The sequence below is a fragment of the Sciurus vulgaris genome (assembly GCF_902686455.1).
Source record: "Sciurus vulgaris genome assembly, chromosome: 13".
Lineage (NCBI taxonomy): Eukaryota > Metazoa > Chordata > Mammalia > Rodentia > Sciuridae > Sciurus > Sciurus vulgaris.
This window is the reverse complement of record NC_136474.1, coordinates 70,183,205-70,209,761: the sequence shown is the minus strand read 5'-3', so window position 1 is coordinate 70,209,761 and position 26,557 is coordinate 70,183,205. Positions and strand designations below refer to the sequence as shown.

Here is a 26,557-nt window from a genome sequence, read left to right as displayed (position 1 = left end):
CCCAAGGACATGCAGCAAGCCCATCCAGATCCAAGGATTTGAATTCAAGCAGTCTGGCTATAGAATGTTCATTCCATAGAGTGGAGAGTTGGATCTGGGAACCCAGCAGCAACTTCCTGGATTAGGTGAGGATTGTTTGACTTTGAACTGGTGAGTAGGGTTTTGAGTGAAAAGACTAAGAAGGCAATTTTTTTTTGTGCTAGAAGAGGCAATGAGTGATATCCAGGGATACCACTGAAGTTGGGGATAGCTACAGTTTGAATTAATGCCATTTAGAGTACCAGAGGACATCCTGGCAGACCTGGGTAGACATGCTATAGGGCGCAGTTAGCTCTCACCTGGCCTACCAGGAAAACAAGAATCAGAAGACAGTGACAGGAAGCCATTTTTTTAAAGGTTGGTTTTGGGGACCAATGTCTGGCTTGACTCAAAGGAGATCAGTATTTATTATTTGCTTCTCAAGTTCCAAATTGTTTTCCTTCAACCTTTAGCTTCTTAGTTCTTAATTCCTGACTTCCAATCCTCTGACCGGCAGGATCTGGCTTCTGGGGCACCCCAGCACCTAGTTGGACTAACTCAGCCTAGGGGCTTCCTAGAGAAGAATTCAGTAAATGAATGAACACCCGAGTCATGTCATGCATTCCTGTAGTTTTCTCATCGAAGTTTTGTGTTTTGTTTGCTTTATGAAAAGATTACAGGCCAGTAATGCAGAGCACAAAAGTAAGGAAATGTGTATCTGCCCAGCCAGAGTCTTCTAACAGTCAGAGGAGGGTCCTTGAATGCCACATCTGAGCTGCTTCTGTGATTTCTTCCCTGGGAGAGCTGTGCTGGGGAAGGCCCTGGAGACCACTGGAGAGGTGGACAAGGCCAAGTGCTCAGGGGCTGTGTGACCATAGAGAGTCACGTGATAGGAATGCTGACTATGAAAAAGATGGAGACCAAGAAATGTGACATCCAGGGAAGACATGTGGAGTCCAGAACACGTGCACAGGATGTCTACCTGCACCCTCACAGGGCAGAAGTCAAATTCCTGAACCTAGAGCGTAACAGGCTCGGAGCAAAGAAGAGTGAGACTTAGCATCAGAGTCTGATGGCCATAAAAGGCAGTCTGAAGGAGAAGGCCTGGTGAGATTTGGTTCCTCTGCAGATTGAAAAGGGTCTTTCCTCCATCCCTCAGCTGAGGGAAAGCCCAGAGACCCCATGGAAAAGATCTCCCCCAAAAGGGATACTGAAGAACTGCATCCTGACTTGGTGGCAGTGATCTGGGCATGACATACACATCATCAAGAGAACAGAATTCCCCTCCAGAGCCTGGAAAACTCCAAGGGTCCACCAGGAATCATCTGGTGACAGAGGAGTTTCACCCTGAGGTACAGCCAAGAGAGGGTTCCTGGAAGGTTCCCCAATAAGCTTCCACTTTGGAAACTTCTGACAATTACATTTGTTCAAATTCACCACTGTCATTGTATCTTGACCATATATCCTTCTCCAATAACCTTAAGTATTTTTTTTTCTTTTTAACTAAAATACAATTCAACTTTAAAGAAAATGTTGCAATAACAGTAATAAATCACGCCATATCCTGTCACTAGCACAACCCCCATTGTCATTGTTCTTAGTCTTAATCCCTTTAATCGATGACAGATTCTCTCTTGTCATATAGAAAAGACATTGTCAATGGGAAAATGAAATGGAAAAGGAAGAATTCTTCCATTATCTACTTAAAGCAACACAATCTGATTTAAATGGAGCATAAAGGATCTCTTTGTATATGAACCTAGAACTTTCTTTCCTGCAAAGGAATCCAGCCTCAAGGTGAGGGACAAGTTCTTTGAAATTTAGCAAATTAAAGTCACTAACATGTGCACTTCCTTAAAGCCAGGAGCCGGAACGTGACTGACAGGAGAATGGAAATGGAGGGCGAGCTTGTGCACATGAGCTCAGCTTTCCAGACCCCTGTGCTTGCTCTACTGTAACCCAAGCCCAGGGTTCTCCCACCAAGTAGCCTTGCAAACCTCTGATCCACACCTAGCCAAGTTTCACCACCTGCTGTGGTTTGAATGTGTCCCCATAGTTTGGTGTGAGATAACCCCCAAAAGCTCATATGTAAGACAATGCAAGAAGGTTTAGAGATTAAATGATGGGGTTATGAGAGCCTTAACCAAATCAGTGAATTCATCCCCTGATGGGATTAACTGAGTGGTAACTGAGGACGGGTAAGGTGTGGCTGGAGGAGGTGGTAGATGTTTCATATCTGGTGAGTGGAGTCTCTCCAGATCCTATCTGTCTGGATCACATGCTTCCTGATCATGTGAGCTGCTCCTTTGCACCATATTCTCCTGCGATGATATTCTGCCTCTCCTGGAGCCCTGAGGAATGGAACTGGCTATCTGTGGACTGAGACCTCTGAAACCATGTGTCCCTCCAAGAAACTTTTCCTCCTCTACCATTGTTCTTGTTGGGTCATTGAGTCACAGCAACAGAAAAGCTGACTAAAACACCCTCCAAAATCCTACCGTTGCTAACAAGAGGGTGAGAGAGGTGGGGGGCTTGAAGAGGTGATTAGGAGGGTTCCTGCTCATTAATGTGACTCAAGCCCTTATAATAAAGTCTTCTGTTGTCTAGTTTGACCTTTCATTTGCTCTACATAAGGACACAGCAAGAAGGTTGTCACTAGAGCAGATGCCAATGACTCAATGTTAGACTTAGCAGCCTCCAGAGTTGCAAGAGATAACCCTCTGTCTTCATAAATTACCTAGTCAGTGGTATGATGTTATAGCAGCACAAGGTGATGGAGACCCCACCCTTACTTATATTTGTACCTTTCCTCTCCAGTGTCTTCCTCTTCTCCCTGATCCCCAATGCTTGCCTCATGGTTGAAATGAACTATGCAGTACTTCCATGCAGAGCATGGAAAGACATTCTTGCTTTCCTTAGCCTGTCTTCCAGCTAGTGGAAGTCAGGTGACTCCTTTCTCACCCATGAGACACAGGAGTGGAGTCTGCTTTTGTTGTAGAGATGGTAGTTTTGAAAACCATTTCCTCTCTTGCAAGGTGATAGTGCTGGCACCAAACTTACTGTGTCTTTCAAGTCTTGCCTACAGAGAACTGTGATGTCTGAAGGTGGGCAGCCCTCTTGTGCCAAGGAGGAGAGGAGCATGAGATAAAGGGCAGGAAGACTACACTGCCTTCCCAAGTTCTCAAGTGTGTGCCCACAGTGTGCTACCTTAAGACTCTTACCAGGAGAAAAGTCAAACTCCCTGTGGCTTTAGTTGCAGCAGCTTAGTTGTTTTTATTACTTATAGTTGAAACTATAATTACTTTCATCATTCTCCTCTAACCAATCCACCTTGAGAAAAAACACGTATAGTAGATTCACACAGGTTCCAGAACCGATTTTAGTTTTGAAGGCAGGTCTATCCCTTGCTAGCTATATAATCTTGGACTAGTTATGCAATTTATATAAATCTCATTTTACTTATCCAAAATATGGAACTAATACTGGTATGTGCTTCACATAAAATATTTAAAAAACTGGCTGGCATATAGAAGTTTTCCTAGTGGAGGCAGGCAGTTCTAGGATAATAGAACCCAGCACACTCTGAAGACCAAGTTTTCTGAACTCTTTGTTTTCCAGAGTTGAACCCACTCATGCAGCTCTGAGTCCTGTGCTCGAACTCTGAAGCCTGAAGAGGAAATTCAGCCACCCCACCCCTATCTGCCCTGACCTCCTCTTGTGGGCCTCCACCCTAGAGCCCCAGTTGATTTGGCCATGAGGGGCTTTCATAGTTGCTATTACTAATTCATCAGTTTCTTAAACAGGGAACTTGCAGCCGAGCGAGAGAGAGAGAAAGACGAGTCGTGAGTCTGTCTTCTGACTCCTGCTTCCCAGTGGCCGGTGGCTGGGCAGCCCTGAGGCTGTGGCCGTTGCCATGGCAATGGGCTCCAAGACCCCACACTGCAGCCTCTTGGTCGCCCTCACACTTCAAGGATGGGAAAAATAAATTGTTCAAAGAGTCTCTTTACCCCTTGGGAATGAGGGATTATGCTGAAACTTTATTATTACTTTCAATAAATAAATTACTCCCTTGGGGCCAGATGAAAACAGGCTCTTATTAAATTTTTTAAAGGAGGAACAGAATTAGAGAGAGCAAAATCAAAGGTGCCCAAAAGGATTGAAGTGGCTCCTCAGAAGCTGACAGAATAGCAATTTGTATTTATATTATGCTTCTCATCAAAGGGGCATCTCACAAAGGCCCTGTTTCCCCAGACTTGCCCCACAGAGTTCAACTTGAACTAGAAGAGCCTAGAGCCTTGGGGTCTGAGCCTCAGGGCTCTGTCCAAGGTGGCTGACCTCTGTTTCTGGCCCTCAGGGCTGGCAGAGTCTCAGATCCTTCAAGGAAGCTGTGTCCCCACTGGTCATTGAGAGTAGCTGACTTCCATGTAAAGGGAGACCGGCCAAGGAAGCCCAACCATGGGAGCTAGGGATGCCCGCCTCCCACCAATTCGCACACACGCATGCGCCATGAAAACCAAATGCTGGAAAGAAGAGCCTGTGTGGGTTGAATTTCCTCCCTAACTATCCATTAGCAGAAACCAGGATTTCTGACTGTGGTTTTCCCTGAGTGTTTGCAACATGCAGAACGATAATAAAGAACTTTTGCTTTCTTTTTATTCTTGGTGGAAGAAAAGAGATACTAAATCATCTATCAGAGTATCCTGTTTTGTCTTTGTCTCCAAGGTACTTGATAGATGGCAGGGATAACATAAGCGTTCCTCAATGAAATGCCAGCAAAAGTTAATGAAGGATCAGGTGGATACAATAAGTGTGTGTTAGTGTAAAGTGCCCAGGTAGGAGTAATCAGTAATCCTGCCTGCGGAGCTGACCAGGATTTCAATTCTCACACTCAAAGGTAATTAAATATTAATAGTAGGGCCTGACACTGTGCTAAGAATTTTATATATTTTAAAAATATATAACCATCCAATAACATACTTTGCAGATAGAACGATTCAGGGAAGTTGTGACTTGTCCATAGATTTGGCAAGGTCAAGGTTAGAACCCAGTTCTTTCTGGCTCCAAATCCCCACCTCTCTTTAGGGCCTTATGCACCTCTCCATCCAGTCTAACCTCATCTTTATACCATCAAGTTCACAATCATACTTGGTTCATGGAAATTCCATATTTGAAATACCTTCTTCCTCTCTCATTCAGCAAAAGTGTTTCCATTTTCTTTAGAGCCCAACCCTCCTCTAAAGTCACCTAATTTCTAGACTAATGCCCAAGTACAGCCACCACAAAAGCATTTTATCAAGAAAGTCACATTAACAAAGACTTGGAGAGTCTATATATGGCAAGTGACTTCCAGAACACATGGGTGGGCTGGGTTTTTGATTTTTTATTTTTTTTTCTTGAGCCTTCATTATGACATCACACACAGCAAACTTGAGCTCCCTGCAGAGCCCCAGGTCTATCAGTTATCACCTCTGGCACCCTGGGGAGGTCACTGCAGCCCCCTAGGCAATATTTTTCTTATTTAGAGAAGCAGAGATAGTAATACAGACTCCACCTCATAGTGGAGAAGCCTGGTTCATGGTCAAGCTGGTCATGCTGGTCGATGATAATGAGTGTGGCGATGGAGATGGCTGCTCTCAGATACTCCTCAAGCAGTGTTAGTCTTGATGGATTGGCTGAGCCTCACTTGACTGGGATCCTAGCCGAGGGTCACTGGAAAATGCTGAGGCTAAAAGAGGGGGAGACCTTCTGTGTGGGGCCAATTATTGGGAAGGTTGGTCCTCAGCAGATAGCACAAGAAGTGTCAACCAAGGGATTAAGATGTCCAGTGATTTTTAAAAGAGAAAGTGCATTGATATCAGAAGGGCAGTTGGTGACTTTGCAGATCTGAGTACCACCAAGTTTTACCATTTCCCACCTTTACTTTCTCACTCACTTTCATCTAGCTGGCACCCAGCCCCCCTGCTCTATGACCTCCTTCACATCTTTATCTATAGGAATCACAACCCTCCTTAAAACTCAGTTGAAACCTACTCACTCTGAGAAATTTTCCTCCCCATTTCTCAAAGGCTCCTCTTCTCCCTCTGAGCCCTCACCTCAGAACTGCCCATGCCTCTCACAGGTTAGTCTCAGAATGGTGAACTTGCACTGATATTCCATTGTTCACATTTAAGCCTTGATGATTAGTTTTCAGTTCTTCACGAACAAGACCTGTGCCAAATAAGGATTTTTGCATTCCAAAAGCAGGTCAGTGCTGAGGCCAGATGGAACTGATAACCAGTTGTTAAGCTACATACCTATTGGACAGAAAGATAAGCAGCAACCAACTGATCTGCCGGCATCCAAAAAGTTCATGTAGTCCAAATCCTTTCATGGCAAATAAATGAGTAAACTGAGAAGCAGTGTGGGGGTATTTCTAGCCCAGAGTCATGGTTAATGTTAGTGATCAGGCTAGTGTTACTCTATTCAGGCTATGGGAAATAAGCTTTCTAAGAGAACCCAAATCAAATCACTCTTTCCATCCTTTCCATCCATTTTCCCCTTCATAACTTTATCTTAATAGGAATTCTGAGTTTTGTTGTTTAATGGGGAAAACAGCCAAAAATGTGTGCTCACTTTTGATCCACTGTTCCAAACTTTGTATATTTTGAGGATGTACACTCTTCAACCTCAAGTATTACATTCTACTCCACTGTGCTAAAATTCTTACAGCCTCCCTACAACCTCCATGTAAGCCTCTGCACATCTTTCCCATGCCTCACTTAATTTGGCTGGACTTTGCTTTATCTTCAGGGTCATCAACTATGTGAAGCTTTTGCTGAACTCTCTCCCAAGTCTGTTGAGTTTTCCCAACAAGTGCTACTTGAGGACCCTGCATTTTCCTGCAACGAGCCAGATTAGATCGCTATTTAGATCATTAGTATTACATTGCTTTGGAACTTTTCTGCTTGCTTGACTGTCTTCCATTCCCAATGACACACTAAATATTTGTTTGGGTCACTTTTCCCCTGGAGTTCTCTTCTTTGGGACAACCCCTCCTGTTCCCATTTCACTTATTTTTGAAATACATTCCAGGGGAGGGCTACCATCTTGGTAATTTCTTGCCTTCCTCCAAGCAGTAACTGATCTGGTAGGGAACACTGGTTGAATTTAGACCAATCAAAGTGCCTCTCTTCCTGCAACACACTAATTGGTCCAAGGAAGAGCACCTGATGCAAGATAGGCCAATCAGAGACTTTCCTCTGGAATCTTCAAACTCAAGCTGGGAGGAGATCACTCCTTTTCCTTTTTAACAATGCACTTAAGGATATATAGCCAGAGGTTCTAGAAAGATGTGGTTCCCTCTCATCTGAGCAGCTCTTCTGGAATCACGAGGCAGACTGAGAGAAAAGAACAAAGACAATGTTTGGAGGAAGAGACTCTTGACCATCGTTGACTTTTTGATTTCCCAGTCTAGTTTCATCCCTGTCAGTTAAATGATTTGATCAGTTGTTCCTGTTATAAACTGAATTGTACTCCAAATTTCACATAGAAACCTCAATACCCAGTACCTCAGAATTGACTGTAGTTGGAAATAGGACTTTAAGAAATGCTTAAGTTAAAATAAGGTCATTAGGCTAGGCCATAAAATAATATGCCTGGTATCTCTATAAGAAGAGGAAGTTGGACATACCCATATCCTTTTTGTTTAAAAGAGATACCAATGATGCACACACATAGGGAAAAGGTCATCTGAACACAAGACAAAAGATGACCATTTGCAAGCCAAGGAGAGGAGACTCAGAAAAAAAAAAAAAAAATGCCAACCCCTGATCTTGAATTTCTAGTCTCTATAATTATAAGGACATAAATTTCTATTGCTTAAGTAGCCTGATCTGTGAGACTTTGAGGGCACTCCTAGAAAATCAACAGATCTCTATATTCCCCCCTTTTTTTTGTTCAAATTAGTTCAAGATCAGTCTCTAAGTATTGCAATCAAAGGGCACAAGGGTAGGATATCAAATATCTTCAGATGTAATGGTGACTGTACTTCATATAGTTTCACAAACCATCCTGAGGTCCAAGGCCTATGACAATAGGAAGATAAACAGGTTCACCGATGGCTACGTTTATGGGCCCAGGTCAAGCCTAAATCAGATAAGTTTAAAATGTTGCCTCAGTTTCATGAATTAGGAACTGCCGGAAATATTTTGTTTGCTAAACAACTTTTCGCCTTAACATAATCCAGAAATCTAGGACTGAGTAATGACAAAACCAATTCTTAGTCTGTGAGTAATAATGTTCTGGATAATTCTGACTTCAAAAAAAGACATGGCATTCCTTTCTAGTTGACATTTGCCCCAGATAGGATCTCCTGCAAGACAAACCCAGTGCAGGTGATCACTTGCCCAGGTGACTTACTTTTAAAAAGGACTGAATGACACTTTCTTCCTGGGGTATTTTTTCAACTTCCAAATCAGCTACTTGCTAACTACCAGAATAGACTCTTCCTAGCTCTGTTATGAATGACTTTGCCTGGTGAAGATCAACATCATTCATTTTTTCATATAGTAATGTCATCTGAGCAATAAGTTAGACCCCCATCCATTCAGCAAATAGCAATTACATGCTTCCTAGCCAGCCGAAAATAAAGTAGCCTGACTACATTTACTTAGCTTCCTACAGAAAACATCTGCCATTGAAATGAGATTCAAAGTGTTTGCACTTTCCACAAGTGCCAACCTGGGGGACTGCTTCTTAAACCTGGAATAGCTTCATGATCTATCACATTTGATTTTGTTGGGGGATACTGTTAGTGCCTACTCACTCCAGACCATTGCAGGGATACTTGGCTTCCTAAAATAGAGTTCTTGAATGCATTCTCCTGCCTTCAATCCCTCAGTAACCCCACTGCCTATTTAAAAGCAAACTAAATTAGCATCCACATATCAGAGAAAATATTTGGCTTTTGGTTTTTTGGGGATTGGCTTATTTCATTTAGCATGATATTCTCCAACTCCATCCATTTTCCTACAAATGCCATAACTTCATTCTTCTTTAAGGCTGACTAATATTCCATTGTGTATGCATGTATGGATCACATTTTTAAAATCCATTCATCTGGTTCCACAGTTTAGCTATTGTGAATTGAGCTTCTGTAAACATTGATGTGACTGCATCACTGTAATATGCCGATTTTAAGTCCTTTGAGTATAAATCGAGGAGTGGGATAGATGAGTCACATGGTTGTTCCATTCTAAGTTTTCTGAGGAATCTCCATACCACTTTCCATAGTGATTGCACCAATTTGCATTTCCACCACCAATGTTTGAGTGTACCTTTTCTCCACATCCTCGCCAACATTTATTGTTGTTTGTATTATTGATAATTGCCATTCTAATTGGGGTGAGACGAAATCTTAGAGTAGTTTTGATTTGCATTTCTGTAATTGCTAAAGATGTTGAACGTTTTTTCACATATTTGTTGATCAATTGTATTTCTTCTTCTGTGAAGTGTCTCTTCAGTTCCTTAGCCCACTTATTGATTGGGTTATTGGTTTTCTGATGTTACATTTTTTGAGATCTTTATATATACAAGGAAGGGGAGGGTGTATGGGGGTAGGAAATATAGTAGAGTGAATCAGACATTATTACCCCATGTACACACATAGTTATGACCAGTGGGTTCTACATCACGTATAACCAGAAGAATGAGAAATTATACTCCATTATACATAATGTATCCAAGTGCATTCTACTGTCATGTATAACTAATTAAAACAAATAAAAAATAAATAAATAAAAGCAAACTAAAGGTTTTTTTACTCTGAAAAGTGGAAAAGAGGTTAAAAACAATGAAAAACTTAAGTTATGAAAGGTCTTCAGTAACTGGTATTTTAGGTCCTCAGAACCATTGAAATGGGAGAACATTTGTTTATTTTAATTGCTCTTGGCTCTTTTACAAATGCATCTTTCCCCTTGAGTCCCATCTAGGCCTCTAAATATTTGACGGTTGCCTTTCATAACCTCCTCCCACTTTTCCACTTCCACATTGTCTTCACCAGGTTCTCCTGCTTGGGAACTCACGGTGAAGAAGCAACGCTCCCTGGGAGCAAGCACACTTCTAACAAAGGACGCAACAGTCTTCACGTATTTCCTGCTTCACAGAGCAAAAGATTACAAGGAACAGTTTATTTAAACAGCATTTTATTAAAGTAAATTCATTTAAATAGCATCGCTATGTCTTCCACAAAAATGCAGACAAAAAATATTAAAATGTTTACTACATCAATTTCTCAGCGTTCTTTATGTAGACACAAGATAAACTCTTTTGCTGAGCTAAAGGATTCTAAAGCAAATAGCAAATGAATCTTGTGAGTGTGAACATAAGTGCCTTTGTCCTAATGATGGGAACATTAGAGCAGATTTATTTATCTGTAGATCATGATCTGCTCAGATCAAGACTCCCCAGAGAACGAACCCATTTTTTCACTTTCTTAGATATTCTTACTTTTATGATCATCTGAACATTTAAACTTGTTTTAATTTAGAATATGTCAGAGAATTCCCACATACACCAGGGCAAGGGGAGAGAGAGATAGAGAGAGAGAGAGAGAGAGAGAGAGAGAGAGAGAGAGAGAGAGAGAGAGAGAGAGAGAGAGATTGATTCCCAGTTCAGATGTGCTTGGGAAATGCCAAGGAAAATAAGCATTTTTGAAATAAGCAACAAGAGTTCCAAGGGACTGTGAAGGAAGCCACTGGCTTCTAAGTGTCTTTGACCTTCTACGCCCTGATGTGAAGAGCATCTTTAGGGTTAGAAGTCTGGGGAACCTCAGTTTAATCTCTATGATCACTTTAAAGACTTATTCAAGAGTGAAAGTTTAAAGAGCTTTTAAAAAGTTTTGTCTTTCTTTGTAAAACCTATGATAGTACTTTACTTCCCTTTAGGATTAATAACTGCCTTAGGACAAATACTATTTCCAGTTGATACCATTTTTAGAAAAGGTCATATTCAAGTCTTTACTTAAGTCAACCAGGCATATATTTTATAATATAAAAAGGATCATGTCAAAAAAACAACAAACAAACAAAAAAACACACCCAGAGATGTATGCAGATGCCCAGAGGAGGAGAATTTTATCTTCCCTAAACCCTCACAGGATAGACAAAAGGTGGTATGCCCCTACCTTGAATATTAGTCAGTCTTTAAAAATTCGGACACTTGATGCTACAGGGGTGAAACTTGAGGACATTCTGGTAAGTGAATGAAACCAGACACAGGACAGACAGCAAAAATTCTGTACAATCCCACCTTTACAAGGTACCAAGAGCAGCCTATCTGCTTAAAGACAGGAAGCTCAATGGGGGTTTCCAGGCCCTGCGGGAAGCAGGGAAGAGGAATTATTGTCTAATAAATGCAGAGAGACATGTTTCAGGGGTGGACAGTGACAGTGGCAGCACAGCATGGTGAAGGTACCTAATGCCACTGAACTGCACACTTAAAAATGGTTAAAATGGTAAATTTTAAATTATGCATGTTTAACCACAATAAAGAAGAACTTGAGGTAGACTAGCATCCCTAGGTCAGAAGGAAAAGACATCAAGAGGAAAAAGGAGAATGACTGGCTGTCATTTAAAGAATTTTTTTAAGGCAATTTCTACTCAGGAGTCTGTTTCCAGAATATTCTGTCATAAAGGAGGTAAAGCATCACTAAAGCTTTGGAGCAAACAGTAAAGGGGGAAATAATTTTTAAACCCCAAGATTTTAACATGTTCAATTTCAAATACAGGAGAGGAGACGAGGCTAGTAATACTACAGACACAAATGCAAAATGTGTTTTCTTTGTCCTCAGGTAATTTATAATAGTAGAAAAGACAAATCCATGGGTAGCTTGGGGACCGCAGAGAAATGTGTTCCATACAGAACCTCCAGGTCTGGGGAATAGATATTAAGACTGAGTGAGGATGCATTCCCTCTTCTTCACAACTGCCCTAACTCTTCTGTCGCTAAGGCCCAGAGAAAGGTCCTCTGCCTACAGAAGCCATGCATCATTGCTCCAGCTCACTGTGGTCTAACTTCTGAACTCTTATTATAATCACCCACTCGTAACCATTTGGTTTTGCCCTTTTTACTCAATGGTTTTAGGTAGATGGAATGTGTGTGTATGTGTGTGTGTGCATTTGTGTGTAAAGGCATCCATTGCATTGGGAATGATTAGGATTGTTTAAAACCAGGAAAAGGAATATTACTCAGCCATAAAGAATAATAAAATTATGGCATTTACAGGCAATGGATGCAGTTGGAGAATATCATGCTAAGTGAGATAAGCCAATCTCAAAAAACCAAAGGACAAATGATCTCACTGATAAGCAGATGATGACACATATAGGGGGTGGGAAGGGGGCAAGAATGGAAGAAGGAGGAACTCTATAGAGGGATAAGTGGGGGGGGGGAGAAAAAATAACAGAATGAATCAAAAACTATTCCCCTAGGTAAATGTATGATTACACAAATGGTAAGCCTCTACTTCATGAACAAACAGAGAAGCAAGATGTATCCCATTTGTTTACGATAAAAATGAATTTAAAAAAATAGGAAAAGGAGGAAAAATTGGGTTTTGCGGCCACAGAGACAAAAAAGGTTTGGAAAGCCAGTGGGATTTGTCAGGAGAGGCAAATCAAACTCAGGGAGAGCATTTCACCCTACCACATAGTACAGAGATTAGAAACAAGAAGGGATGTTCCTGCCAGATCAGAAGAAGAGAAAGTAATTCTAGAGAAGGAGGAAGAGGACACATTTTGTGTGGCTGTTCCAGGGTGAGACTCTCCTTTGGAGAACCAAAGACCCCAACTTTCCTGGGTCTTGAACCCAAGGTGGGAAATAAATTGACTGAAACACCTGAGTAGACAGAAGGAGATCTTTTAGAACACCCCAGCTGCTCTGTCTCCCTAGGTCTAAAATGCCTAGGCGACGTCTTCAATAGATAGGTCTGGGAGAGAGCTGACTGTGTGTGATCTGTACGTTCCAGACCGGGCCATTGATTTCCCACTGACTGTGGCTTGGGGGGGTGAGGAACAACAGGGATGCTGAGACCTGCAACACTGCATGAAATGAGAGGGATAAAAAAATGCACGAACCTCTCTAACATGCACTTATTTTAATGACCATGGGCTTCTGCTGTGGGCACCAGCTTACAATCACAAGCAATAGCAACACAATAAAAACCCACCAGGTGAAATTTGCTGCAGTGGGCAGGAGTGGAACAAACCAACCTCACTCTGGTGGCCAACAGTCAACGTTCCCTTCACATATCCAGGCGTCTTGCGATGGGACAGAGAAATGCTTTTTCTGAAAGGGGAAGTATTCTTGATTGAACACCTATACTTCAAATTCATTAGATATTTGCCCAAATTAGAACAAATCGCACTCCAAGGCTACTTGAAAATTAAAAAGACTCAGTTGCTTTTAACTGGATAATTTGAATTTATACTATTCATAGGAATTCAGAGAGCAATTAAAAAAAAACTTATTCTTTTATTTTTGACCCATTAACCGAGGATACCCTTTTTTACACATTTGAGAAGTAAGCTGGAATTTCCTGGAGATTGGTAATATGTTTTATGCTGTTTGAAACAGGCACCCTGAAATATATGTTATATGATGAAATAAAAAGGGGAAAAATGTGGATTTCAATTCTTTCTTGCTTCTCATTCCACCCAAAGCCAAAATATATTGTAAAACAGAGATAGTTTAAGAAGAATATCACAGGAGAAATCACAAAGGCAGCCATGGAAAAAGAACTAGTATTAGGAAAGACACAGGGCTTAGCCCTTAGAATATTAATAATCCTGGTCACAGATGGTCATTCTGTGAAGCTTTCCATCAATAAGCTGAGGCAAATATCTGTCTGGACCAGTGAAGTCCCACAAAAGTAATAAGCGAAGTTTTCAATTTTCAAAAATGTTTGAACATCTCTCTTGCAGAGGAAAAGGCTGGAACTTCTCATAAATGGATATTTCCCTTGGGGCATTAAATATCCTCTCCCAGGTCAAACTTGGAGTTCTCCTTACTAGTCCATGAGGCAAATTCACAGGAAAGTTGCTCTTTTTTTTTTCTTTCCTATTCTTTTACTTTCCAATTCACTTTGCTTTAAGAAGTCATTGACTGTTTTCTGATTAGGGTTTTTAAAAGGGGAAACAGAGTAAATTTTAGACAAAGCAAAAGACAATCTTTTTTTTTTTTGGTACTGGGGATCGAACTCAGGGCCTTGTGCTTGCGAGGCAAGCACTTCACCAGCTGAGCTATCTCCCCAGCCCAGAAGATAATCTTAAAATTTGACAACAAAGCCAGGGAAGTCTTCATGACAAATTCGTCAGACTGCCTGGCTTTTCCTTTATGCACAAGACAAGGTGTACTTGACCATTAACAATATAACTCTACAAGAAGCACAGTGGAAAGCAGGTGACTATTGATTCTTAGTCTTAAGCTCATAAATGATTAATAAGGCAATTGTAGTTTAAAGATACAAGCATTGCTTCTTGTTCTGGCACCACAGTATTCAGAATCACATTATATTCAGCATCCCATAAAAAGAGCCTTTGCATCCCTAAGGACGTGATTGAAATTTCATCTCTAAATACTGACCATTGAGTCATACCAATGTCTCCCTTCTTTGGACTCCAACAGCATTTGTTGCTTGTAGTGCAACAAATGCACTGGACATAAGATATTAGGTATCTTTTTTTTTTTTTTAATTCAACAAACATGGTCCAATAGATAATAAAACCCTCCAGGGTAGGGATCACATTAAATTCTTCTTATTATCCCCTGTACCTAGCCCGGAGACTGATCCACAGCCCATAAACATTCAATAAATGTTTGCTGCTAACAATGATGCGTTGTAGACGCACATGAAACATAATTTGGACAAACACAATACAGGAAAAGTGCAAATCATCATCTAATGAACGTGCAAGCCAAGAAATCAATAGAAGAGCTGTCTGAGCACCAGGTGAAAGACAAAGTAATACCCTCCTCCCTGCCCACCATCCAACATGGTGATGGATTATGCTACATAAAATTATCGATAAAGACCAATGTAGTCACAATGATTTCTGAGCAGTAGCAAGAAATACTAGCTACAGAATGTAACATTATAACAAAGACGGCAGAATGAAGTAGCTAGGGTTAGGGAAACAGAAGCATTCATTTGATGAAGATCCTCCGAGAATAAGTAACTTCAAATATAGTGAAAGTAAGCATAGTACTTTCATTTCCTCCTTCTCTATGTCTCCAACATGGAGATGGAGATTCTGATCTTTCTGATACATGGGATGCGCAGCACTGCCCCTCACACAAAGGACCAGGAAGGCAAACTTGGGCATTCAAACTCTGCTAAAGCAAACACAGCCCTTTCAAGTGGGTTAAGTTCTCACACTATGAGCCAGGTTGAGTAAATTCATACAATTCCCATTGATGTGCACAAACAAAGGTAGAATACTGTTTCTGGTCCAAATTTCTGTCTTCTTCTACAATGTTTGGCTTCACTTACTAGCAGAGAGTTTGGGCCAATCTATTCCTGCCATGAACCTCATCTTGACTTTTTCTAACCCTCATTTTCCCTTTCTCTACTTACACCCTGTCTTTTATCCTGGAAGGTTGGGAATTCTAAGGTAGAAAGCTCGCTCTACCATTTTTATTGAAAGTGTAGGAAACATACATAGCACTAGTACTGGGATGAACAAAGTGAAGAGTGAAGTAGTCAATCAGACCAATTCAACTGTCCTGGGCCCTGGAAGAGATCTGGGGTAGTGAGCTGCAGCCTGAGGACCACAGGCTATTTTCTCTCCAACTTTATAAGCCCTGTTGTTAAATGAGCAGCCCAAGTAGGATAATTGATTTAAATGGTCACTTCATTGCATAATGATTTGACTGATTTTCAACAGCATTTATTAGCTCTTTGGTCTAATTAACCAGTCAACAAGATATAAACTAGTTTTATTCCTCACCTCATCGATATCCATGTTTCTCAGTCACCTTCAAAATTTTGAATGGAATAGTGAATTTTTACAATAAGCTATCTAGACACAATTCTAATGGCCTTGTTTTACTCCACTAGTATTAATCCTTTAGGTGTATAAAATCCACCACTTGAAGGGAATGAAGATTGTATTACACGGGTTAATTAGAAGATAGCAGTAATAATTTCTATAACTGATTTGGTTTCCTCCATAGCCATAGGAAGACCAATGTCATCTCAACTCTTGGAAACAGTTGTCCTATGGCATCTTTCTCACTGAAAGAAATATTTTTTCCAGGAAAAAAATACATAAATTTCATTAGTTTGGGAAGCCACATTGCAGGACGTAGAGTTTCTATCTAGACATGGATTTGGAGACATCGGATACTCACAGTCATTCAGGTCCTGGCGGTGCAAGGGATGGAGGTGCTCCAAGGCTGTTCCTTATCTTCAGATAGAGGTGGGGAGATCTCAATGAGAGGTACTCACTGTCAGGAACCCCCCGGAGGAAAACTGGAAAAATTCTAAACAGAAATACAGAGAAGCTCATTCAGTATGGGCATTCTTTGGGGTGACGGAGGCAGTCCCCCAAATGGTGAGTTGGAGTGATGGCTGGAGCTTGCATGATACACTACGGGGTAGAAAGCGGAATTCACCACTAGATGGCGCTGGGACACATCTGTGGCATTCATGGGTACTGTTACCAGGGCAGGGGGTTAGAATTCGCTTTCACACCTCTTTAGGGGAAGACTTATATGGAGTATATAAGGACTGAAATGAGTGTAAGTGGGTAGGTCAAGCCTCCTTAGGTTTGACATTACATTGAAGGACATACCTGCAGTGGCAGATATGTGTGTTTATAGGATCACATGTGTGGGTGTGAGTGTACATACACACACACACACACACACACACACACACACACACGGATGTACCTCGGGGTAGAGCACTTGCCTAGTGGGCGTGAAGCCCTAGGTTCAGTCCCCGCCACTGAGAAAAAAAGAGATAACACACAAGTACACACACACACACACACACACACACACACACATATACCTATGTTAGGTTATATAGAGATGGGTCCATGCAGGAATATACCAATGGGGACATTGTTACCACAATTGGAAGTCATGTTGGAGAAAGGAGACTGGCTCCTTCTGAGTGTGTACTGTGAGCTAGGCCTTTTCATGTACTTCTTCACAATAACCGTGGAAGGTAGCCATCATTACCCCATGCTTATTAAAGAGGAAATCTGATGGATTCCATACGGGTTATGGAACTTGCCCAAGGTCATATAGTCAGAAAGTTACTGTGCCTGGATTAAAATCCAGTTCTGCTGAATTTGAAAACCATAATATAGTCTTCAAAACCATAATATAGTCATGGTTCACATCACAGACTTGCTATAGTTTCTTATAATGTGAAAATTAACTCCAGGGAATATGGTTTGTGGTATGTTTGCACAAACAATACTGACATGTACATTATACAAACTGAAAATAACATATATGCAAAAGTGTGATCTATGTTGGACTGTGCGTATATAGAACTGTTAAATAAGGCATTCCTCTTTCTCTCTTTTTGCTCCAATGATTATTAAAGAATCCAATAATAGAAAAACACACAAGAATGAATTCCAGTATATAATTCAATCAAAATAAGAGTCATTTAAAAGAATATTAAGCTTACTTTAAAGTTGGTATATCAAATCCACATGGACACATAATTGAAGCCATCCACCCTTTGCCTCATAATACATGGGCATTAAGGTAACAACACAAACTCCATTCATGTTGCCTCTTCATGTTGCAAAAAGAGCCATTTCCATTGAAATGGTTGGTGTCACCCACTCATCTATGGTTCATTGTCGTTGAAGACATTGTAATCTTTGGGCAGCAGCCTCTTAGTGTTTTTCTCATCTAGAAAGTGTATTGTTCTGTAAATTGTGGTTTTGTGGGATGGATTAAAGAATGAAGTATATATCGAGTATTCAACTAAGTACCTGGCAAATAACAAACCCTGAATAGACGTCAACAATAGTGCTTATGATACCATCAGGAGGAAGGGAAGGAAGCAGAGGAGGGAGAGGGAACCAATGAGAAGGAAGAAGAGGAGGAGAGGAGGGGAGAAGAGAAGACTGAAGAGGCAGAGGAGAGGAGGATGCAGGTGGAACCCTGGGGAGGTCAGGAATCAAGGCGGCAGTTTGCAGGTTTTCTGGGTGTCAGAGTTTTTCCCTGAAGGTTCCCACAAAAAAAAAAAAAAATCACATGAAACAATGTGGAATTTTACATATCTGCCCTGCACCTTGCAAATCATTCTGTTCTTCATTTTAGACTCCGTGCGGTTTTCTGTTTGTCTCTGAAATTGGTTGGATTTTCTGTAGGCTAAAAAAGAATGTGCTGAGAACTGAGCCCTTGGCAGAGATTGTGGGATTGGAAAGGGGGAGAATGGCAAGCAGCATTCCATCAAGCTGTATCTGGGTGCTGGATAATATGCAGGTTGTGCTGTTTACAAATGATTTTTTTTTTTTTTTTGCCACAAGATAAAGGCAAACTCTGGCACTTCAGATGGAAGACACAGAAGCTCCCTCTAGAAAAGTCACAGAACAATGGGGGCATTTTCTCAGGTGTTTCAAATCTTCAATGAACATGACCCAAAAGGGGAAGTAAGAACCCAGGCAGAGGGGGGGGAAAAGAAAATTGTCCCTGTTGCCTTTGAAAGTAAAATTCTACTTAGCAAATTTCATATAGATTTTTGTCATTGCAAGCCTCGGTCTTTTTTTTTTTTTTTTTTTTTTTCTTTCATTTGTGTGGAAGAATGTTGGAGAGTGAATTGGTAATAAAATTTAGTAGTAATAATGAAAGCTACCATTTATTGAGCACTTACTATAAGTGCAGCATTGCTTTCCCTGTTCTATATCATACTTTATAGTGTGGGTACCATATTAGAGATACCATATTAGAGATGCAAAACAGGAGGCTCAGAGAATCCAAATAATTCAGTTAAAGTCACACGAGTTGTAGCTAATAGAGCTAAACCTCAAACCAGGGACTAGCTGAAGCCAACACCCTCTCTGTGATCCACTGTTGTAGACTCAGATAACATTCAAAGGACCTGTGCCAGCATCTGACACATAGCCAGTAAATGGTAATGCTCATCCACCTTCTTTAAGGGAGTAGCTCTGTTTTAATCCACACACAGTTTTTGAGAATGTCATATTTCTGTTTTGTAAACTCTAGATCTTAGCATAAAAGTCTAGCATCACTCTTTGGGGGTGGGAGGAGATATTTGAGGAGGTAAGATATACTGGAGAGAAGGAAGACATTTGACTTTCTTGGACTTTCTTTTTTCATCCTATTCTAGACTTAGGGGATCACATGGGGTATGTAAACTGCTACAACCAGGGAAAACCCCACATCTTGTGTTTTAATCAGCTTTTTTGCTGCTGTGACTAAAAGGACCTGGCCAGAACAATCATGGAGGAGGAAAATTTTATTTAAGAGCTCACGGTTTCAAAGGTCTCAATCCACAGACAGCAGGATCCATTCCTCGGGGCTCAAGGTGAGGCCGAACATCACGGAGAAAGAGTGTGGCAGAGGGAAGCAGCTCACATGGTGATCAGGAAGCAGAGTCTCCACTCTCCCAATACAAAATATATACCCATAGCCACCCCCCCCCCCCAGTGAACCACTTCCTCCAGCCACACCCCACCTGCCTCCAGCTACCACTCACTGATTAGGTTGTCCACAGGTGAATTCTTGGGGAATACCACATCTAAATCACAGCACCTTGACCTTGTGTGAATCAATTTCCGAGCCATTAGAGGGATATAGCACAGGAGTGCTGGGCAGAGTAGCCACCAATTAATTGCTGACTCAGTAAGAGGACATACCCATCAGTGAGAGCTGCTTCCATTCTTTCCCTATAGTTTCTTTTTATCTTCTTAACCCCCAAACTAGGATAGCAAGATAAATGAAGAAATCGAGGCCCACCTTTGTCTAAGGTTCGCCATTAGTTTATAACTGAGCTAAGATCTAGGTCTTTCATGTCTTGGTCAAAAATAATCTTTGATTCAAGGCATTTCCACAAATTCTGAAAGATGCATTGTTGGGGGAAAAGGGTAGGGGAATTCCTCATTAGTTAAAATGTTTAGGAAATGTAGTTTCACTATCATCCTTTCAGAAATTTAAATGCATATTTTTGCATATTAAAGTGCCTCATAAGTCCTGCCATACATTTTTTTTAAATTTGGCTTTGCCCATAATTTTCAGCTGGTTTGATCAATTTTTAAAGTTTTTATTTTTATTTTTTTCAAAAAGTTTAAACTCTTATTAGTATCCAGAGATGCCAGTATCCCTCAAAATTCATTTTGGATTATATATTTTAGAGTGAGTCAGAGTCAATTCTGAGAATGCTCCTTATTAATAATGTTGGTAGAAATGACAATGATAATAATTTCCTTTTATTGATATTTCTGTATTCACACTCTCTCCAGAATACTACTATATCTTTATAACACCAACCTTTTCCCATCTGATTGATTCTCCATATTCCTACTAGATTCACCTTCCCCAGATACTGCCTAGTCCTTCTCTTACTCTGTCATCTATCCATCACATCCATCAAAACCCACTGTTCTCAGCAGAAAACACAGCTTCTCAATCTGGCTTTTCAGTCTTCCCCTGCCCCTGCATTCTTAAACCATTTCTCTCCATAGCAAGCCCTTTGGTTAATTCAACCAAGCTCATTCTCTAACCCCCAGACAAGGCACAAAAGAGATGGTGGGTGGGTGTCTCTGAGGGCAGAGCTTCCTACCTACTCATCATTGATTCCCTTACAGCACCTGGCTCTGTGTCTTGTACCAGGGATGTTGTAACATCCACAGTTGGTCACCTGCCATGCCTTCACCTCCCAACCCACATCTCTCAAAAGTGAATGTCCATAACTACATTAGTTTCGATGACCTGATACTCAATAATTCATTTCACTGTGATGACAAAGCATTATTATTATAGAAGTTAGAAATTCTGCAAAGAATTACATTTGAGGGAAATACCACCAGTATATATTTTACTACTATATTTTAAAATCTTTTATTGCAAATTGAGACCTTCGAGGCCAAGTTGTTTATTGGTAATGGGAATGACTTTATGTGGCACAGCATCATGCAGGGTGTAGCATCAGGCCAGGTACCTAGTCTCTCCTTCAGGTACTTACATCTCTGCCTCTCAGAGGTAACTGCAGGAAGCTCAGTACAACCACAGGGAGGCGGAGAAATAATGACAACCCACAGTCCAAACATCTGGCTTTGGGTCCAGTTTTACAGCCGAAACCAAAGAGATCCTGAGAAAAGCCACGTAACCTCCCTGAGCAACATTTCTCTCTGATGAAAAATAGGAAGTCTAACATTTAAAGTTATAGAAGTATTACGGAAATTAACCAAGGCAATGGCTGTGAACACCGCAAACATTAGTTATTATTCAGGAAACATGGGCATCTCCAATTTTGTAATGTAATATTAGAGATGTTTCTAACAGCATGAAAATAATTTTCGTCTTAAAATGTGTGATTCTTTGTGCCTGGGTGATTGCTCCATGCTTCAGGTCAAACTCTGTTTGTATTTATCCTCAGCAGAGTCTACTTCTTAACAAAGAATTCTCCCGGTGGTGCACACCTGTAATCCCAGCGGCTCAGGCGGCTGAGACAGGAGGACAGTGAGTTCAAAGCCAGCTTCAGCAAAAGCAAGGCTCTAAGCAACTCAGTGAGACCCTGTCTGCAAATAAAATATAAAATAGGGCTAGAGATGTGGCTGGGTGGTCAAGTGCCCCTGAGTTCAATCCCCAGTACCACTCCCCCCGCCAAAAAATTCTTCTCTTTAGCATTGAAAGGCTGATGATTAAGCTGCTGTTAACTAGCAACATTATTATAATACTTAATGGCTAAAATTTTCATTTCAGATGCCAAATCCAACTTTGGACTTTCTTTATTTTCTTTCTTTCTTTCTTTATTTATTTTTTTTGCGGTGCTGGGGATCAAACCCAGGGCCTTGTGCTTGCGAGGCAAACACTCTACCAACTGCGCTATACCCCCAGCCCTAACTTTGGACTTTCAACTACACATACATGCAACTCACACACACTCACACACATTCTCCCTTCCTTTCCCTTTCCTTCTCTCCCTTCCTTTTTCCCTACTTCTCCCTCCCTTCCTTTTTTCATTCCTTCCTTTCTTCCTTCCATTCCTCCTACTTTCCTCTTCTCTCCTTCCATCTCTTCCTTTTTTCCATCAAGTGTGTAGAAATATCCATGTTAGAAAACAGCACATAAATCTTCATCTTCTCCCCTGCCTGGCTCTACTCCTAACTCTTATAAGGCCACAGTTTCTCTGTGTCTTCTCCAGAGATAGTCTGATAGGTAAAATGTACCTAACTATATGTTATTTACCAATTAGGTCCCAGAACAGACTGTAAAGTTAGTGTATAATCTACAAGGATACTTGATTACTGAAAACATTCCCCAGGCATTATGTGGCCCAGGGGAATGATATGCTTTTTTATGATGTGATGGGAATTGTTGACTCACTAGAGCAGAATGCTCTTGGAGTCCACACAAAGGCCCTTATTTCCACAATGGATTGAAAAGCCAGAGACTTGAGTCTCCTGCATAGTCACAGTTTGTAGACTATTGACAGGCCTCCTCTGGGTGTCCTTAGCTCCTTGTATGTGCAGCCTCCGTCAGGAGCTCCCCAGACCTGCATCTGCACAGCAGCTGCTTATGGCCCCAACGGCTCAAATTATTTTTTTCTTTAAAAGGTAATATTTCAGCTTTCCTTGAAACATTGAAATCCAGGGAAAGTAATATCCCCTAGGAAATAAGAAGTGAATTGCCATAGATGCCCAATTATAAACAAGAAAGCCCTATATAAACATAATCATAGAATTTCCAAACTGGAATAAAATGTAATACAATTATTCGCAAGTTATTGCACATTAAGGTGAACCTGGGTGGATTAAAGGCAAGACTCCTTTTTAAATCAGGTTTGTGAGGTGTGTGTGTGTGTGTGTGTGTGTGTGTGTGTGTGTGTTTGCATGCTGATTTTCCTGAAGGGATATTATTAGTACTTGTCTAATCAAATGTAGTCACAAACATAGTAGACACCAAAAGTAGGAGAGGTGGTCTAAACCAAATCTTTAAGATTTCTAGGACAGCAATCTTTGGAAAAGCAATTGTTCCAGTGACTGACACAAGCTGCACAGACTTCATGGAATATTCCGGTAAAAGAGTCAGAACTTGATTCCATCCCCCATCTTGTCTACTGAAATTCTCTCAATTTCAGTGTGAAGATTAATTCTGTTTTGCATGCCCACTATCTCAGACGAAACCATTATTCAGATGAAACTACATACACACTTTTCTTCTCTGTCTCCATGGACCAACTATCCCCACCAGTCTCTCCAAGTTCTCTCTCCTGCTCATATTCTAAGGAAAACCCTTCTGTTTAATGCAGAGCTCCAAATAGGACCAGTGACCTAAACCACTTCCCCTCCTCTTCCCCTCCTCTTGCTTTGGATTTCTTTCCTCTCTTCCCATGCTCTACCCTCCTGCTCTGGAATGGAGGGAAGCTGCAGCAGATTCCTTCATTGAAATCACAATGTTAAGTGCTCACTCCATATTTGCTGAATAAAAGAATGAAGGAATTTCAAAATGGGTCCAGCCAGCAACTTGCTCTATAAGGACTTGCTCTCTGAAGCATTTCATCTTCCGCAGAATCTTTACCTTTATAGTACGTGAAAGATTGAAAAGATTTCTAAACCCACAGGATTGGTTCTGTACTGATGGGATTTTACTCAATGCAAGCAGTAAAGTCTTGAGTGGTATGTCTTTGAATTTCACCTCTTCAATCTATTTTTCCATCAAGGGCTCATAAGCACCACAACAGCAGTGACCTTTTCCCTACTTCTGTGTTTAACCCCCAGCGGTCCTCATTATATTGCTCTGTTCAACAAATGTGGATGTCCAGCTCTTTCTGCTCCTCCGATCCCCAGATAATTTAGAGTTGACTCTAATAAAATGTTTTGCAACTTGCAGCATGAAGTCGTTAAAGATTCTCTGTCAGGTAATTGATAAAAGAACAGTCCAGCCTATCCTTCGTGTTCACTGGCTTGAAGTTCATGCGACCTCTACTTGTACAAATCACACCTAAAACACCTTTGGCCTACTGATATGAGCATATCATCCATCAGCAGGTGAATCATGATGCTGGTCGTTGACCCTCTATACTACCTGACAGCTGGTGTTGCTGGGGGGTGGTCCAGGCCCCCACTGCTGCTAGGATACTGGAATACTGAGATGCCAGTACTGGGATGCCTAGCCCCTTAACACTGAGGGATCCCCTTCCAAGTGCCAAGTGGAAGCTCTCCATTCTGACCCAGTTTCACTCTGTGGCTGGGACCATAAGTGTACCTCAATACTTTGATATTTTACCTAGGTCTTTTGAGCAAAACCCAGGGAGATGTTACCCAATGCAGGTGTCTCCTTACTCAGTCAATCCCCCACCCACCCAATTCCCCCTCAAGTCATGATCTTGACCTCTCCCCATTCAAAATTAGCATCTATAGGGTGTAAGGCAGAGGAGGATTTCTGGCAAGAGTGGGTAGAAACCATCCCCGGAGAACACTTTTTAAACCAAGTGGAGGTTAAAAACTAGGAAGCTGTTTTTCATTTCTAACAATGCTTGGGTTGAATTTGGCTCCCTAATGCTAAATCATGGCTTACATGTCCAAGGAAAATATCCTTTGACATCAACCAGTCAACCTGAATATAAGCCAAGAATTTGTTAACTATCTTTCTTTTACTCCTAATATCATTTAGCATTTAACTTTTCAGCCATAATAAATTAACAGTATCTGCTCTACTGTACTCTTCAGAGTGTTCTTTATAAGACAAAATAAGAATACACACTCACGATCTTTGCCTTCAAACCCATGGTTATACAGAATCTAAACCAACAACCCTACAGTGTTCTCAGAGGTCAAGAAACCCCAACTCTCAATCAGACTAATGAGAAGTTCCCACAGTCAACAGAGAACTGCATACACCAACTCTATTACCCCAGCATAGTGAAGGTGGAGCAGAAAACTGATAGACCAGAAGATTCCTTTTAGCAGCCATCCACTAAGCTGAACGACTGAAATAGATTTTGGAACTTCTAGATGTACAAATAGAGATGTAAATATGTCCTCTTGTTCTACTGACAGAAGCCTCAAGAAATTGGTAGTCATCTTTCCCAAATAAGCTCGTTTTACTCTGGGGATTCACTTTAGCTTTGACATTGTCTCTCTCAAATAATGCACAAATAACTAGGTGACAGCCTGGCCTGCCCATTGCTAGAATGATTATTACTAAACATACAACAATTATCACTTAAAGTATATTCTATGGGCATACAAACCCCTTCGGGATAATGCATGTTGTCAACCTCCATGAAAAAAATATGAATTATTAACATTCACAATTGGAGTTCTGTAAAACTAACTCTCAGATCATGGCACTAAACAGTGTTCTGGCACCTACACTGGCTGGCTGGAGAATTCACACTCTATAGTGTTTGACACACTCATTCTCTCAGGTGAAATACTGTGGGCAAAACTGCATAACTTATTAGGCTGAGACAATGAGGCTGAATAATTAGATTGTGTCCTTGTCCAAGGCTACATTTTATGATGATTTTTAACACCATAATCTAAATTAGAATTGGATTGGGACAGGGAGGGGTTTTGAAAGTAAACTAATTAAGATGTTGTATGTGAAATAATAACTGTATCATTCCACACCATCAAAGGTAGGATGCAGATTTCAAAAAGCTTACATATCCTCTAGTTATAGGCCAACAAGACTTCCAAATGTTTTAATAATATAAAAGTGACTGTGCGTGCGTGTGTGTGTGTGTGTGTGTGTGTGTTGTGTGTGCATGTGTGTGTGTGTGTGAAACATATATAATACTATTGCTGGGTGGAAAAAAAAGAGAACCGTAGAAGCCAATAGTTACTACCACAAAAGTAGTAAAGAAGAATTTTCAAAAGTTAGCAAGAGGGGAAAAATTCAGAGAAAGAGCTCTGTCTTACCCCTACAGGTCCTCCTGAACTTCGAAATGATGCTTTTGAGATGAGTAGCCAATGTCAGCACAGAAACCACACTTGCATGCAGAGTTGGGATCCCGCTCAAGAAGTCAAGGCAAAGAACACAGCCAACTCAAAAGACATGGGTGTCCAGGGGTTTGCTGTCCCGGCTCACCCCGTCCTTCCTCGTTCCTTTTAAGCTCCTTAGCACTAAAGTGGGTCCCTCATTCTAAAAGATTTGCTTTTGAAGTGCTAATCTCATTAGCATCCCGTTCTCCTTCAATGATCAAGTAATATGTAAGGACCAGGTTGAGCACTCATTGGAGAATTTGCTTCTCATTAAGCAGTCAGACAACCCATCTCAGGGCCCCAGGCAGACCCATTGGAAGATCATTCTTCCTGTGACCACTCTTGTTCTGCTTGACCTC

The 26,557-nt window shown here is 41.0% G+C and overlaps 1 protein-coding gene across 1 annotated transcript in view; it reads right to left on the bottom strand.

Annotated features, from left to right (window-relative positions):
• The window catches only part of SLC14A2 (solute carrier family 14 member 2), a 435,461-nt gene extending 409,120 nt beyond the window's left edge, over positions 1–26,341 (bottom strand). The window contains exons 1-2 of the mRNA XM_079109084.1: positions 26,136–26,341; positions 16,405–16,536 (exon numbers count right to left, since the gene is read on the bottom strand). The gene's annotated coding sequence lies outside the window, so the exon portion shown is untranslated. The remainder of the gene's footprint in view (positions 1–16,404; positions 16,537–26,135) is intronic.
• Between the last annotated feature and the right edge of the window lie 216 nt (positions 26,342–26,557).